Source organism: Amphibalanus amphitrite, unplaced genomic scaffold (assembly GCF_019059575.1).
Source record: "Amphibalanus amphitrite isolate SeventyFive unplaced genomic scaffold, NRLGWU_Aamphi_draft 000523F_arrow, whole genome shotgun sequence".
NCBI classification, from domain to species: domain Eukaryota; kingdom Metazoa; phylum Arthropoda; class Thecostraca; order Balanomorpha; family Balanidae; genus Amphibalanus; species Amphibalanus amphitrite.
In genome coordinates this window covers 337064-354400 of record NW_024882017.1, presented here as the reverse complement: position 1 = coordinate 354400, position 17337 = coordinate 337064, and the positions used below count along the sequence as shown (strand labels likewise).

Below are 17337 nucleotides of genomic sequence, written 5' to 3'. Positions count from 1 at the left end.
ATTCGCTGGGTTGCGGAGTGTTTTCCTCAAGAGAGCTTTTGCTTTGTAAACGGCCCAAGCCTGTCTACCAGACATGTGCTTGGATCCGAGAGCTGGATCTATGATCTCAGTGGATCTCTCGACAAAATAGAGGGGTTGGATCTATGATCCGAGTGGATCTCTCGACAAAATTCAGGGGTTGGATCTATGATCCGAATGGATCTCTCGACAAAATTTAGGGGTCGGATCTATGATCTCTGTGGATCCAGCGGGCAAAAATTTGTGGAGGACCTATGATCTGTATGGATCTCACGACAACATGTAGCCAATGAAACCCTTATCCTACATAATTGTACACCTTACAGTGCAATACAATTGAGGATTATCACTTGTGGACATGGTTATTGGTTAAGACCACTTGTAATCATTAGGTATCATCATTAAATTTGAATTTAAATAAACAACATTTGTACTACATTTAAAATAATCCAAGAACATGCATATTGCTACTTTTTGTGACCAATTGTAACTTTTTCACAACATTACAGCACTGATGACAATCTTATCAACAAGCTACAGCCACTTAAATTCAATGAACAAACAGTACAGACAGATGCAGTGGCAGCAGGGCACTGCAGATTTTCATTTTGGTCCCATTCTTTCCATGCAACGCCAGTAGGGCTAATGGTAAAATGCCAAAATCTATGGGGGGCACTGTACCCTGGTGCCACCCCCCCCCCTGTTCTGCCGCCTATGGACAGATGTTAGGAAATCAAACCTGGAAGCCAAATAGGTCAGTTTTGTTAAAAATAATCCAGCAATCCACTTCTGCCAGGTATGAAATCCCAATCCAGAATGTTCGTATGAGCTATTAGTATGTGCAACACAATTTCGATTTAGTAAGAATAGCAACCAGCCTCTAATACTTTCCTAATAAAATTACAAGTTCAAAAATGGCATCAACTTCTTCAGATTACCTACTTTTGGCACCGTGCCACGTGGATTGGTGCCATGCTGTGTTTTTGTTATGAAGAGCCTCCCAAAAAAAGACAAACGAAATTCACAGCTCACGTTTTGGTAATATGGTTTTATTACGTCATTATCGTTTGACCAATGAAAAATCTTAATTTGACCAAAACCGTAATGATTCCAAAAATTCCCCGTAATAGACCCTTTAAACTAATGACGTAAGATATTGTTTTTCTTTTGAAAAGTGAATAAAATGAAGATGCAAGGCGCACACCATTCAAGGCCATGTAAAACCATTTCAGCTTACGTTTACGTCATTAAATTCAACGCTACAAAGATGATATTCACAAACAATCGTATCGTAAAATTATGTGAGGCAGATAAAATAAACATTCTTTAAAGAAAAACTCCAGACTTTTGAATTTCCAGTTTGATTTTTCATTTATTTTCATTATACTCGAAGGTAGAACGCCTAGCTCATTTGTTATTTGAAATGACGTCACGAGTTCCATTTAGATACTGAATAATCATTTTACGGTAAATATCCAAGGCCATTACAATTGATATTTCGCTTCCCATCGCTTCCCCGCAGGCTGTTGAATATTTTTATACTTTTGTTTATATCCCAGTTTATTTTATCAAATATTTCTTTCGATAGATTGAAATACCTTAACCTAACCAAGCCACATGTGTCAGTATCATCTTTTATTGTTTATCAATCAATTGTGGTAGCTGGAAACTGGAAAGCCTCATGGTTGTCTAATGCAGGATTGTCTTATCAATATCAATATCATTATGCAGATTCTAACATGAATTGTGATGTGGTAGGTACCTAGTTATGTATTGTTCATTAGTCATTACTTTGACTTAGAGGTGTCTCAACGAGTTTCGACGGCTTCGACTATTTACTTTGACTTACCTCTATGTCAATGTTAATTGTTAATGCAAACTTTTCTGTTGGTATGTGAACTGTGAACAATCTTCATGTCACTCAATTCTCTCAAGTTGTGACCGTCATGAGCCTCCTTTATTTTGTATTCTGTATAATGTAACTGGATGCCTTTACTAATATGGCCTTTGTATAAGATTGTTTGTTTCTAACCATACTTTGGTATTCATAACTTCTTATGAAAGAAAGTTGTTAACATTTTGAGCACCTATGAGCTATGATCCCAATGGATCTCACAACAAAATTGGGGAGCCAGATCTATGATCCGAGTGGATCTAGCGACAAAATTGAAGGGTCAGATCTATGATCCCAGTAGATCTCTCGACAAAATTGAGGGGTTGGATCTATGATCTGAATGGATCTCGGATCGGCATCCATGGGATCGGATCTCAGATCCATTTTTCCGGATCCAAGCACATGTCTGCTGTCTACCATGTGGTTTTGTCGGGTTTTCGTGTCTGAAAGAAAGCTATTCGCTCCAGATCTGCCTCATGAAACTTCCTAGGATCAAACTTTACATTTATTTACCTTTTTTGGGGGCCAAGTGTCTTTGAAATTAACGATTTTCGTGTTATTTTCTCAAAAATTTTGGCATTTTAGATATTATGAAGAATTTTAAACGATGCTTTGTCTTTATTTTACGATGACCTGCTATTTTTGATACTGGGTAGCTTTTACTTGTGAGCTTCTTGCCAGTTCTCAATAACTATAACCGCATTTTCAGCTGCTTTTTGGCACACGAGCCTAGCTGACGTACGGGGGTCGATCAAAACGCTGTTAGTCTCGGATGGTTTCGCCCCTCAAAAATTTTTGCCATGATTTTTTAAATGATCATCATGTGGTACCCATACTGGCCGACATTTTGCAATGTGTCCGCTCTGACTTAAAGGGACACTCCCACCTTAACATTAGTTTTGAGTTGAGATAGCCAAATTGGTGGCCATGGCCTGCAAATACCGGTTTGGGCACTCACAACATCGAAAAATGCTTTAATTCGAAGATATGGAATTTCAAACTTGCAGTTTTCGGATTCTAAGGGGCTAATGCATTGGAATGCCCCCTTAGAATTTGTGACGTCAGCGGAGATCTAACGATTTTTAAATCTTAGACTAAAACCATCGTTAACACGTGGTGGTATACGCTGCTTTGCGCGCAACGTCTGCCGCATTTTAAGGCTGCCAAATTATTGCTTCCAAATAAAGTCGCTAGTAACAGGGGAGATCCCAAAAAGTAAACTAAAGTAAAAGCCTAATATCTTGAAAACCAGTGAATATTTTTCGGTGAAATTTGGTAGATATTCGTTTTCGCTCTTTCTGAACCAAGGGACATCACTTCCATGCCAATTCATTAACTTTTTTGAAGGTGGGAGGGTCCCTTTAAACATTCCCATTACTCATGAAACAGAGCGTTTCACAACAGACCCGATTTTGCGACATCCATTTTTATGCCTGACCCATGGTCAGAGGTGAACCCTTTTTGTGAGCTCATGAAGGGTCGAATGCATTTGAAAACAATGACACTGCTTAAGGACGGTCTTTAGCAATGCCCATGCAAAATTTCGACATTGAACTTCTTGTTGATTCGGAATTATTGACGAAAAAGCATGGCTGGTACCTGTCAACGAACTTTTGAGACACCCTGTATTACAAAGGCATGAGACATTCTGCCTAAAAACAAAGATAAACAAAATCTATTGAGTGAAAAAAGCAGGGGCAGTTATCAAACGAGTTATCACAAAATACAAAGGAGATACAGCTACTGACATTTACAAAGCTGTGCTATAACAGGCTAAAGCCAAAGAGGTGGTCACTATGCTCGGATTTTTTAAGCCTGTCGGATCGCTTTAGTGCATAAATAAATACACAAGAGAAGCAACACGAAGTGGAACAATATAAACCAAGAGTAAGATGATATTTTCAGCGCATGATACTGATAAGTGATGTCAATTTCAGAAATTTTGGAAACCGATACTAAACCGATACCGACCAAAACCATTGAGAGTATTCCGAAAGCAAACCGATTTTCAAAAATAGGGGAAAATAACGAATATATGCCTACCGAATTCAGGGAATTATTACCAGTAAAACACCTTTTGGGCGCCCCCTGCACGTCCAGGCGGCTGCTGAGATATGAGCCTCTGAAAATCACTACTTTTGCAAAGCAGCTTGAACACCCTTGACTTTTCACGTGGCACGTGCCGCGACGGTCACTGAGATGTGTCAAAAGTAGTCAATTACGGGGTAGAAGGGATGGGGCTACCCAGCAAAAAGACCGCAGGCCAATCGGTCCGGCGGTTACTGAGATATAAGCCTCTCAAAAGCGTTACAGGCCGGGCCGGACCGGCCTGTAACGCTTTTGAGAAGCTTATATCTCAGCAACCGCTGGACCGATTGGCCTGCAGTCTTTTTTGCTAGGTAACGCCATCCCTTCTACCCCGTAATTGACTACTTTTGATACATCTCAGTGACCGTCGTGGCACGTGCCACGTGAAAAGTCAAGGGTGTTCAAGCAGTTTTGCAAAAGTAATGATTTTGAGAGGCCCATATCTCTTTTTTTTTTCTCACCTCTTTATTATTAAATTTAACGAAACACAAGGACGTACAAATCACTTATGCAACACACACAAGCTACACGAATCACAATCAAAGAAGGACATAAACATGACATTGGCCCACATTCACGACACCAACCAAACAGGCTTTGGGCGGCAGGTCACGACCGATGGCCGGCGGATAACGGACGCGCGCGTCGCGCGTCGACGCTTCGTGCGTCGAGGCTGATTTCTCTGCGCACAGTGTAGCGCCGCACTGCGTACACATGCCATAAAGTATGCACGCGACGTCCAAGTGCCGGCACAACGACCATGTGAATTTATTTGCGGACAATATTCACTGAAACAAGCCTCCGTGGTTCCTGTATACGACTTTTTCCCACTTTTCCCAAAATTGGTCGAGCTTATCATCTTTTTTGGCAATCGCTTTTTCAATTTCGTGCTGGTTCATGACCATTTTTATCGCACCTTCTACACTTGGTTGTTGAGTAGAATTGTTTTGTAATTTACATGCTACGATATACTGCTTGCACAATAAAATTACTAAGTTAATTATATTTGGACTGGACGCACTACCGAGAAGCACCGTTTTGGCGTTTACGAAACTGTTTGGAAGTCGAAAGGCCGCCGTTATCTTACCTAGCACCTTATCCCAGATTTCGCGAACATCAGTGCAGCGATAGAAGAAATGTTCGAGCGTATCTACCTCAAAACATTTCAGGCATAATCTGCTACCAATAATGTTTCGTGAACATAGGAATTTACGTGTTGGAATATATCTGTGTATAATGCGAAAATGCAATGATTGTAATTTAGTAGACGTTGTTACTTTGTACGGTATCTCGTACATATCTCCCCAACAATCAAAAGAAATGCCCTCTTGTTCCCATTTGCATTGAGCGGTAGGTGTTTTAATCGTTAACAACTTTCTGTATATGTGATTACACATGAGTGCCCTCAAACAAACTTTCAAAGTGGCACTCACATTAATAAGGCAACATTTTCTATCATCTGGGTCCAGCATAGCCCTGGTGTTTAGCCTAACCATTTGTTTCCATTTGGACGGTATTGCATTTTTTATGCTCTGCAGTGTGAGGAAGTCAACTCTTAATTGTGGCATTTTTTCCTTCAGTTGACTGAAGCTTAGCATACTTCCATCGGGCCCAACTAAGTCATCTACTATTTTAATGCCAGCTTCATACATTTCCTTTTGAAAGGCAGGCTTCCCTCCAATTAATACCGTGTCATTATACCAAATCGATTCAGCTCTTGCTTGGAGGGCTTCGCAAGGTTCTTTATAAAATAACTCTTGATACTGGCCAACCACTTGTTTATAAAAATCAGGAATGTTCGACTTTTTAACGAAGTGCCTAGCGTTACGGTTCCTTAGCAAATCATCAATGCTATACTTTCCTATGCGAGCCTGAATAATCTTTCTCCACTGCGAGTCCACATTTGTGTACATTCGTTTAACCCATTGCAACCTTAATGCATCATAAAACTTCAATGTATCCGGCGCTTTTAAGCCACCCTCTCTAATACCTAGGCACAAGACACTGGCGGCAACTTTCGGGGGTCTTCCCCGCCATAAAAACTTCATAATCAAACCTTGAATCGTTTGTAGGTCTACCTTAGGGATGCTCACAGAGGAAGCTAGATACACTAGTTGGGATGCGACAAGCGTCTTTGAAATGGTTATGCGTCCCTTTAACGTTAAGTGCCTCTGAGACCAATTGTTCAGCACATTCCTAATCCTTGTAATAACAGGTGCTACGTTTTCTTCCGCACAGTCAGCGACGGCGCTGTGGGTGGTGCCAAGGATTTTCAACTTCGAGACAGCTTCAATTCCTTCCACGGCCTCCTTCCTAAATTTAGCTGATCCTACCCACATCAATTTCGTTTTCGTTCTGTTTATTTCAAGTCCAGAAACTTTTCTGAATTTGTCTAATACTTCTAATACTCTATGCACCGACGCTTCAGAGTTCAAGAATACCGTTGTATCATCGGCATACATGCTCAATTTTACTTCGATGCCAGCAATGGTAATTCCCTTGATTAGCCTATCTCTTCTTATCTTGTTCGCTAGTATTTCTCCTACTAAGTTGAACAGTAAACCACTCAGCGGAGAACCTTGAAAAGTACCGCGACCGCACGCAAACCAATTTGACGTAAAACCGTTATTGCAAACAGCCAGAAGTGAGCCGTTATATAAAAGCTTTATCCATGCTATCAATTCAGGACCAAAATTAAATGCTTTCAATGTGTGCCAAATAAACTCGTGGTTGATTGAATCGAAGGCATTTTTGTAATCTACCGCTAATACTGCACCTCCTAAGTCATCTGACTCACAATAGTTTATTACATCTGCTATGAGTCTCGAATTCTCACCAATATACCTCCCTTTCAAGAACCCACTTTGATCTTTGTTTACCAATTTGTCAGCAACTTTCTTTATTCTTATCGCAATCACTTTGGCAATCAATTTATAAATAACATCTAGGAGACAAATGGGTCTCTTATTTGACAGCAACTTTTGATCACCTTTCTTAGGTATTAGCGTCAAAATCCCTCTTCTATGAGTTATGAATAATTGACCGTTATCTTTGGCATCGTTAAAATAGCTCACAACTATGTCCCCAATCTCATTCCAGAAGAAAGAGAAAAATTCGGCAGAAAATCCTGAGATTCCTGCTGCTTTATTTTTAGCCATGCCAAGTAATGCCGCACTGCATTCCTCTTTCGTTATATACCCTTCACATCTATTTTTCTCTTCCTCCGTTAATCTTGGGTCTTCATCGCTCAAGGCAAACTCATCTAGATATTCTTCGTTAGTTAATTGTTTTGAATAAAGCGATTGAAAGTGTTCAACGCACATGTTGAGAATAGGTCGATTACCTTGTATTAGCGATCCGTCATCAGTTTGGAGGGTGCTTATCGTTTTTTGCATCGCTCTCTGTTGTGCAGTTCTCATGAAATACCTTGTTGGCTTTTCCCCTTCTTCTGTCCATACTGTTTGAGATCTCAAAATTGCTGCCTTGCCACGGTTAATTTTGATCTCATCTAATCTTTGTCTGGTGTTTTCGTACTCTTTGACCAGTTCCTCTGTCGGCGAACTGGCGAGCTTTGACTCGCATTTACTTAATGCGTCATATAAAAGATTTTCTGTGCGACGTAGCTCGTACGCAATTTTCTTACTTCTTTTTATCGCAAGCACTCTTATGTTGCTTAATAGCATATCGATTATCACTCCTTTCTGAATGTTTTGATGATAAGGTTCAGTTTTTATCAAAGCTTTATTTATTTCAGACTTAGCTGCGTTAATGAATTCATCATCTAAAAGAAGGGAATTATTGAAGCGCCACAGACCGGGCCCTCGGGGTTCATCCGAAAAACAAAATGTTAACGTAATAAAGCTGTGGTCACTCAGGATGCCGGTATCGATATGGGCTTTTACTACATTGTTGTTGATTATCCAGCTGCTTACAAAAATCATATCAATTCGAGACTGCTGCAGAGGGTTTATTCTCCTCCAAGTAAATTTTTTCTCCGTTGGGTGCAGTGTTCTCCAAGCATCTTCCAGAGAAAATTCTCCTATCAACTCTCCTAGTTTTTTACTAGCTCTGCTTTCCCGGAAGGAATGACTGTCAGTGTCGAGTGAACTTAATCTAATATTAAAGTCTCCCGCCATAACTATTTTAGCACAACTGAAATCAGTCAAGACTTGTCTCAGTTCATTTAAGAAATCGCATTTTACGTTTTGATCGTCAACGGCAGGTGCATATACCCCTAACAACACTACTTTATTCGGTATAGATCCAATTTCCACACAGACTAATCTTCCTTCATGATCAGCAAGTAATTCATTGACGCTATACTCAAATCCACCCGGAACCAACACAGCAACACCTGCTTGTCCTGACTCTGAACCATGTGAGAAGAAAATTTGTCCCTTCCATTCATTCTTCCATGTGTTTTCCATCGACGGTCTAGAGTGTGTCTCTTGAAGAACAACGATACATTTTTTGTACTTTATTCGAAGATGACGAAAAATGGATCGTCTTTTGGTGCGATTGCGTAAGCCTCTCGTATTAAAGGAAACCACCGAAACTTCCTTCATGAACCAGCCGGTAGATTTACAGCAAGGCTATATGTTTTAAGAGGTCTTGGTTGTACCGGCACCACCGCGCGGCACAGACAAATATGGCAGTATATGCACGCCAAAGGAAACCTAACACGTATATCACCAGTAGAACCATCATTTACAATGAAAAAAGAACTCAATACCTCTAGACCCCACACTTCCCATTCCCCTAACATTACGGCCGTCCGCAGGCTAGTCATATGGACCTCCTACAGACACAGCAGTGCACGAGCGTGCCGCTCCGGGCAGCAATTATCGACGCATAATGGCAGATAACTTCTCACAACAGGTTAAATGCGTCTAGTCAAAAGTCTGATACGTCTAAGCTATCTGTTACAGATCAGAAAACTTTTCCAAACGAGAATATACGTAGAAAATTGAGATGACACGTAAACAACTAAATACATAAATAAATGAATAATAAAAATGAATATCTTATGAAAAAAGCATTTCTATATTATCTTGCAGGGTTCATTAATACAAGACACAAGAAATTCGTCTAATACAGGCGTCATTGGTTAGCTGTACGTTAATGCTAGAAGACAAACATCTACCAAGAATCATCAAGGCGCTATTTAGGAGCACTTACTTCAACGACCAGTAAACGGACCGAACCCGGTGACGAAGACCTGCACCGGAAACGGTTTCCGGTGACCGCGCACCGGTCTCACCGGGCTCAGACGACTGACGTCACCGGGTCTCCAGAAGCGGCGACCGCCGGACTGTTCGGCACCTCACCGCGCGACTCCGTCGACGGCCTCGCGGCCGACACCGGCTCGGAGTTTGACGCGGCACAGGATTGCGCTGCAGTAGAACCCGGCTGTGGGGCACCGCATGAAGACGAAGGCGTTGATGTTCCCTTACCGGGCCCGGCCGAACGTACATACGGCGATGACGCCGCTTTTCCGCCGGAGGCACCCACCGCAGGGAGGACGCCCGAGTGAACAGAGGGCGGCGGCGGACGGCCACGGTGCCGAGTCGGGAAACGGGAGCCGTCCAAGACTCGCCGGAGGGCGGCTTGATCAGCAACCATGATATTGTCGCCACGTTTCACACGCCGACAGAACACAACGCCACGTCGAGTGAACACCGACGCGATTTTCGCACCGTTACAGGGCTTACGAGCCTCGAGGAGTTCATTATAAATTGCTCTGTTGCTCGGGGTCAGGCTCTCATTTACATAAAGAGGTGACAGCCTTTCCTTGCGCGCTGAGTGAGCACTGCCGGAGTTCATGGAGAAGCGGCGTTCATAAATAGAGTCACGTACCCGCTGTTTCGCGAACTTCACGATCACTTTGTCGTCGCCCTGAAGGCGATGTGCGGTCTGTAAGTCCGCAGCGGTCAAGCGGATGTCCGGGTCGCGTTTGTTGATAACATCAACGACTTGTTGTTCGATCTCTTCATTTGGCCGACGCTTCCCGAAGTCCGAGCAGGTGAAAATCAGCGAAGTCATCCGCCCGTTCATGTCCATGGATTCTACCTGCTTCTGCAGCTCAATATTGACGTGAACTTGCATCTCTAATTGTTCAGATAATCTTCTGATTTCTATGTCGCGATTCATTTCTTCACCCTCAAGAATGGAGATCCTCTTTTCAAGCCGATCAAATTTGGCCTCAAACGCAGAAATAACCTTTTGTATGCCGTCGCCGATCATTTGCTGTATGGCGCTCAGCGTCTCGGTGTTCAGCCCCACCCCGGCCGGACCGGACGCCGGGGCGGCCAGCCCTGTAGCCCGGGGCAACGACCGGCCGTCCAGCGCCGCCGGGACGGGAGGGCTGCTGCCCCGGGCCGCACGTTTTGCGTTACGTTCTTCGACGCGTCTCACCATGTCAGAAACGGAAGATCGACGCTTGCGACGACCACTTTCTGTGCCGGAAGTAGCACAGTCGGTGGAAAAGGCTCCCTCACTGTCCGAATCTGAAGCCATGGTGTTTGAAGACGACTGGATCCGGTGAACAGCGCAATAGATATTTCCTCACCTCTTATGTACGAGCACACAGCACTCGGTAGCAATTCACAAAAATTCGCTCTGCCGCCAACCTCACTTAACACTGGCCGCTGCCCGGGCGTGCACTGAGCAGCGCTCACGCCACTGCCATGACTGGAGCCGCGGACGGGCGACCCGACCTCGGCCACGGTCAGCCGCCGACTGAGAGGCCCATATCTCAGCAGTGGCTTGGGCGATTGTCTTGCGGTTATTTTTATAGGGTAGCTGCATCCCTTCTACCAAAGGTCGGATACTCTTGATCTATGTCAGTGACCCCCACTGCACGTGCAAAATACAAAAAGAAGAGGTGCCAAATTTGTTCCCATTTCAGTAACTCGGTAATTACTGGGGCGATTTCGCTGAAACTTGGCATACAGGTAGGCACCCACCAGGCAATGCATTCCCATGTGTTGCAGTTAGGGTGCTACTGCACGTGCGCACGTGCAGGGGGCGTTTCCAGATCTCGAGAACGGCTGGGCCGATTGCGCTCAAATTTGGTACACGGTTAGAGACCGGTTAGTAGGGTGCCGTGCAAAAGTCATTCTGGACCCCGTTTGCACGTGCGCACGTGCAGAATGCCGCTTCCAGGTCTCAGGAACGGCTGGGCCGATCGCGTTCAAATTTGGCACACCGCTAGCGACCGGTTAGAAGGGTGCTTTGCACAAGCCCGTTGGAAGTACCCTCTCGCCCTTCCGCACGTGCGGGGCTCACTATCTCGCTCCCTCGTTCTTCGCCCAAAAGGTGTTTTACTGGTGAAATAAACACTTCAAATTTTCTCAAAACGCATGTTAAGCATGGAAAGGTAGTTCTTTAACCCTCTCCCGCACATGCCATTTTCCCATCCTAGAACGAACATGGGGGGGGGGGGGTTGCCACCCCCCGGGCCATTTTGTTCCTGTTGGAGATAGAGCTTCGCGGTAAAGACCAAAAAGATTCTTTGGGAAGAGACGAATCCAATGATACCCAGCTTTACCTTCTAAGGTCAGTCATTGACCTTCTATGTCAGGTCAAACTAAAAATGTTGCTGTTTTGGGTCACCGTTGGATATCAAGTGAGCTGCTTATCATATACCGATGACGATACCGTTTTCTGGTGCCAAGCCAGCTAGAACCTCTTTGTCACACTACCCGACCAGGTTTTTGCTGCTGAGATCATTTCAGGTCAAGTTGGGTCAAGGTCAATGATATGTGGTTGTATGTCTGTGTATATACTGATGTGTACACCGATTGTCTATGTGTCCATATTACATGCAATCATGAAATGAGAAGCTTTTACCAAAAATTCAGTCAAAAACTTCACGACAAGTAAATTCAGCTTGCCTAAAACGCAATTATTTTAGACGACCAAGGTTGACCTTGTCTGACCTTGACATCTGTGCATCGTCGAACAACATTTTCCATAATAGGTGGGAGGTAAGACTGGCAAAAAAGGCCGAAATCAAGGTGTCAAAAGCTCACAAGGCCCATAGCCAACACAAGATGTTGAGAATCGGTCATTTGGGTCATGACATGACCTGAAAACAAGGTCATATCTCCGAAACCAAAAACCACAAATACTTGAAATTTTCAGTGGACATCAAGAAAGGATAGAGGAGCAGCTCTATAAAAAAATCAGGCTTCTAGCTCTAAAAATGTTGAGTGCAAAGCAAAAAGACTACCTGGGGGGTGGCAACCCCCCATGTGCGGGCGAGGAGTGTTAAAATAAGGCGACAAAAACAAAACCAGGGATTCTCTAATTATTTGCATTGCAAAAAAACATTTACAACTGTATTGTGTGTCTATTAACAAATATTCAGGTCAGTTATTTGACTGGGATGTGTAATCAAGTCCTCTGCATGAGGTGTTAGGACGATAACTTGAACCATCAATCTCACCCATGCCTGAACCATCAAACATTCTTTTCAACCCAAGTCATTCGATTTAGTGGTGCGAGGTGTCAATCGGTTACCAAAATTTCGGTACACCGATACCGAGCCAATACCGATTCATTCGGTATTATATACCAAAGCATTTGGTATTTTGTCGGTATTATGAATATCAACTGCTACCAGAATAGATTTGATTTTTTTTTTGACAAACTTTCTGAACTTCTGAACCTTCTGAACAAACCTTCTGAACTTGATTTACTAAATGGCATTGGATGAAGAAAAATGGCAATCGTGAGATTTCTCGCCAATGCATGATGTCATGACAAATGGGGCACAAACGTTAACTGTAATATCAAACACATCAGTCCAGCAAGGTTAAATGGCAACTCATCAGTGCTAGCAAATTCCAAAACCATGAGGATAATTATCTTGCTATGACAGTTAATGTGCAAGACATAAACATGCATCAATGCTTAACTCACTTTACACTGGAGACGGAGAGCATACTTTTACTACACATACTTGTACCTTACTCAAAATTTCCAAAGCATTTATCAGTAACAAATTTGACTTTGTCTTGAGGAGTCTGTGATTGAGTTACATAATCATTATCCAAAATCCTGTTCTGTATTGCACTAGCTTCACCATTATCATCTATCATTGAATGCAGCATTTATCACTTTATCATCATCCCCCAAAACTCCCTCAACTTCGCTCAGCTTTACAGGGTGGGGCAGAAAGATTTACCTGTTTGTTTTTAGCCCATAACTCAAAAAGTTTTGGACGGATTTTAGTAAGATTTTGCATGCGGCTTCCCAACTGACTCGTGTATAATTGTTCTGATCGGTTTTAATTCCGTCGTGGTTGTTTATGAGCTACGGCGGAGATTACAAAAAGAGCCCAAATTGCGGCGCCGATGCAGGCTGGCCACAGCGTCCGAAGCGTTCCAAAACAGCTCGGTGTTGCCATGAAAACTGTTAACAATCTAATGAAATGCCTTAAAGGGACAGGTACAGTGTCGACGAAGCCCATCCCAGGCAGAACAAGACATGTCCGCACCAAAAAGCTGGTTGATATCGTACACAAGATGGTGTCTCGAAATCCTTGGCGAAACATGCGCAAACTGGCAAAGGACCTCGATTTTTCGCCCAAAACGATCAGAAGAATCATAAACGACGTTTTGAGCCTTGAGTCGTACACGATGCAACGTCGACACCTAATTTCGGCGGCAGGAGAGGCGGCTTCACAGGGCCCAAAAGATATTGGAGGAAATCAGAAGCGCCGGTAGCAAGGTCTTCCTCTGATCTGATAAAACAGATTTCCACGGTTCAGCCCCAGATGAACTCTCAAGGCGACATAATCTTGGCAGATGGTACATGCAGCATTAATCCTGCTATCCAGGCCAGTTTTGGTCGCCACAACCCTGCTGGTGTCATGATTTGAGCTGCCGTCGCATCCGACGGCTCAAAAGGACCCTTGATCTTCATCGAGGCGGGTGTGAAAGTCAGTTCACACGTTTATGTCCATCTGCTAGAGGAACATTCTCTGCCTTGGATCGCTCAGTCGTTCCGAGACGGATACGTCGTCGTCCAGGACGTTGCGTCGTCTCATACGGCCAACTTCACTCAACAGTGGTGCAAGACCCACATGCCTGGATTCTGGGACAAGGACATGTGGCCACCATCAAGTCCAGACCTGAACCCGATGGACTTCACCACCTGGGCCATCCTGGAGAGCGAGATGTGCGCAACACCACACAGCAGCATCGCCGCTCTGAAGCTGGCCCTCGAGACGGCATGGTCGAATTTCGACGAGGACACCGTGCGGCGCTCGCGCCTCTCCGCAGGGGGAGGTTTCGGGGCAGGGGTGAAGACCAAAGGTGGCCATATTGGTTCATAGTGCCGTTGCTGAGATGTGTACATGCTACTGAATACGTGTACCAAAAATCATTTGAATATCTTAGTTCTGGACCGAAATATTTTCAAAAATCAAGAGGTAAATCTTTCTGCCCCACCCTGTAAAAGCCTCTGCTGTTGATGACTGAGAGATCCTGTGGATAATTTATTTTCTTCAATTAGTGTTCTCTTTCCTGCTCTCCTCAATAGATAGGGATCGCTAGCAATGTAATCAAAAGAATTCCTAAAATATAACTGGGTTTTGGCTTGATTTGCACGCAACAGTTTCAAAACTGAACACATCTAAAAACGATTGATTATCGCAACTGATTGATTGATTGATTGATTATCGCCGCCATCTACCTGCGGCACGTTAAACTTTCGATCTAAATTATCACCGGTGAACCGGGCGCGGGCAAGGTGGGGTGGTGGCCGGTGGGTCCGTGGTGTCATTCGCAACAAGCACTGCTTAGCGGGGCACCCGGGACCATAGCCTCCCATTCATCCATTCGGACAAAATTTCTATAGAAAAACTGCGCCAAGTACTCATGTAGCTCAATGACAAAATGAAAACAATTGAACGACTCTGTTTTCTTCAAATACTTCATTTTTATTTATAGCGGCCTAAAATCTTTCTTAATCCTCGCCGGACCTATTGGTTTTCTACATACGCGCCGGCCGAGGGGGAGGGAGGGGGGGGGAGGGTACGACCCCCTCGCCGTTTCGCCCCTGGTGGAGCTAGCGCGTCGCGGAAAAAACGAGCGTAAGCGCCATTACAATCCGAAGAGATTGATACCCAATTTTAAGGTCATAGGTCAACCGGTGACCTCTGAGGTCAGGTCAAGTGCCCCGAGGTATGGTTCCGTTTTTGGTGAATAACTTCGCAATAAACGGCCGCAGAGCCGCGATTTTGGCAGCATCGTATTCGCGTCGCTAAGGCGCGTCGAATGCTATACCGTAAGGTGGGGCTATTTGAGACAGTGGGGCTATTTGAGACAGTATTTAAAATTGCTATTAAATAAAAACCACCTAAAATCTATGCTTAAGTTTTTGCTCAGGCGATTTAATGCTCGATTCCACACCTCGCTGAGCAAAACATATCACACAAAAATCAAACTACCTTCATTTTAAGTTGTGGATACTCGTAATGGATATTAGATCCTGCAAGTTTCATTTCCCTGTGAAAGCTCCTCTGGCAGTGAGGGCGTTACGAAGTTGCGACATCTGAAGACCGTGCAGAGGTTCACTTATGACGTCATAGGACAGGGAACTGACCTGACCCGAAAATGCGGTTGGTGTCAAAAGATCCGGCTTGAATCAAAGGTCAGGTATGCCAGGTTTCAGCTCTCTATCGCCAGCGTGTTCGGAGCTATCGAGAAAAACCCTATGGGGGGCGGCCCGCCCCCCCCGCCTCGGCCGGCGAGGGTTAAATTAATTTTGAGATGCCAAAATATAGACATATATTTTTTTTACTTAAGTGGTCTTTAGCAACAGAAAAACTTCTATTTTATGCAGTTCTGTGCCTAAATGGCCGCCCTCAAGAAGGCTACCATTGTGGTAGAGATGGCACGTGACATGTGTCAATGTTTTCGTAAAATTATGGACATTTTAATTCGACCCCCACCGGACACGATTTGGTAGCCGAGGTCTGTGACGTCAGCCGGGCGTGAAGTTTTCCCTTCACCATAGGCTTCACACACAAACCGGCCGAAGTTCATGCCAGGATAGCCCGGCTTGAAAGTGCAAAAATGATTAAATTTTGCCCTCAATAGATTCATTGCTTCATTTTATAACTAAAAACGTCCGTTATTAGGACTCAATGAAGGTAAAAAGTACTCAAAATCGAAGTTCAAGAAGATGCTGTCCGAGCACAATCTGGTAACATCACGTGACCTCTTTTAAGCAAAATGTATATAATTCAAGGATGTTATTACACGATTGCTGCCTAAAACATCATAAATAATAGGCTTGTAACATTTATTGCTTCTGTTTAAGTCATAACATTGCAAAACGCAATGTTTATCATGGAAGTCACGTGACCAAAGGTATAGCAGGGGTTGGGACAAGCACTCAAAGGATTTCAAGTTTTTTAATTAAATTATATAAGTTTCATGATGAAATTGATAGAATGTATTTTTTCCGAATGAAATACAAATTTTCGTATGTAAAATATTTTTCTTATGGGCGAAATTCTCCATATAAGAAATGTCAGTGACGTCACCAGGGCTTTACGTGGGCTTTACTCAAAACATCGGACCTACCTGTTTCTTATAGGTATCTTGTTTTAATTAGCTTTCATCGCGATATCATCACAGTGGTGCCTGTTTTCTATCAGTGTGCCTCGTAAGTAATTATTCATCAAGTTTCGTTTTGTAAATATTTGTTCATGAAGAAAAATTGGCTGCGTCAGTATCGTCTAACTGACGCAACTTGGGTTCGACTGTAGGTATCATGGATTTTGTTTATAATAAAGGTATAGCCCATCATTGCCAATTGGGCCACCATTATTGGATCATGATGACACACTTACCTAACACTGTCTTGACCGGACTTGAATTGAATGACTTGGGTTGAAAAGAACGTTTGATGGTTCAGGCATGGGTGAGATTCATGGTTCAAGTTATCGTCCTAACACCTCATGCAAAGGACTTGATTCCACATCCCAGTCAAATAACTGACCTGAATATTTGTTAATAGACACACAATACAGTTGTAAATGTTTTTTTGCAATGCAAATAATTAGAGAATCCCTGGTTTTGTTTTTGTCGCCTTATTTTAAAGAACTACCTTTCCATGCTTAACATGCGTTTTGAGAAAACTTGAAGCATTCATTTCATTCGGTATTTTCCCCTATTTCTGAAAATCGGTTTGTTTCCGCTATACTCTGAATGGTTTTGGTCGCTATCGGTTTGGTATTGGTTTCAAAAATTTCGGAAATTGACAATTCAAGTCCGGTCAAGACAGTGTTATGTCGGTGAAGGAGGAGGTGACGAAGGCGG

The 17337-nt window shown here is 43.5% G+C and overlaps 1 protein-coding gene across 1 annotated transcript in view; it reads right to left on the bottom strand.

Annotated features, from left to right (window-relative positions):
- LOC122393207 (HEAT repeat-containing protein 1-like) overlaps window positions 1-17337 on the bottom strand; it is a 158624-nt gene that overhangs the window by 33907 nt on the left and 107380 nt on the right. The window lies entirely within an intron of this gene.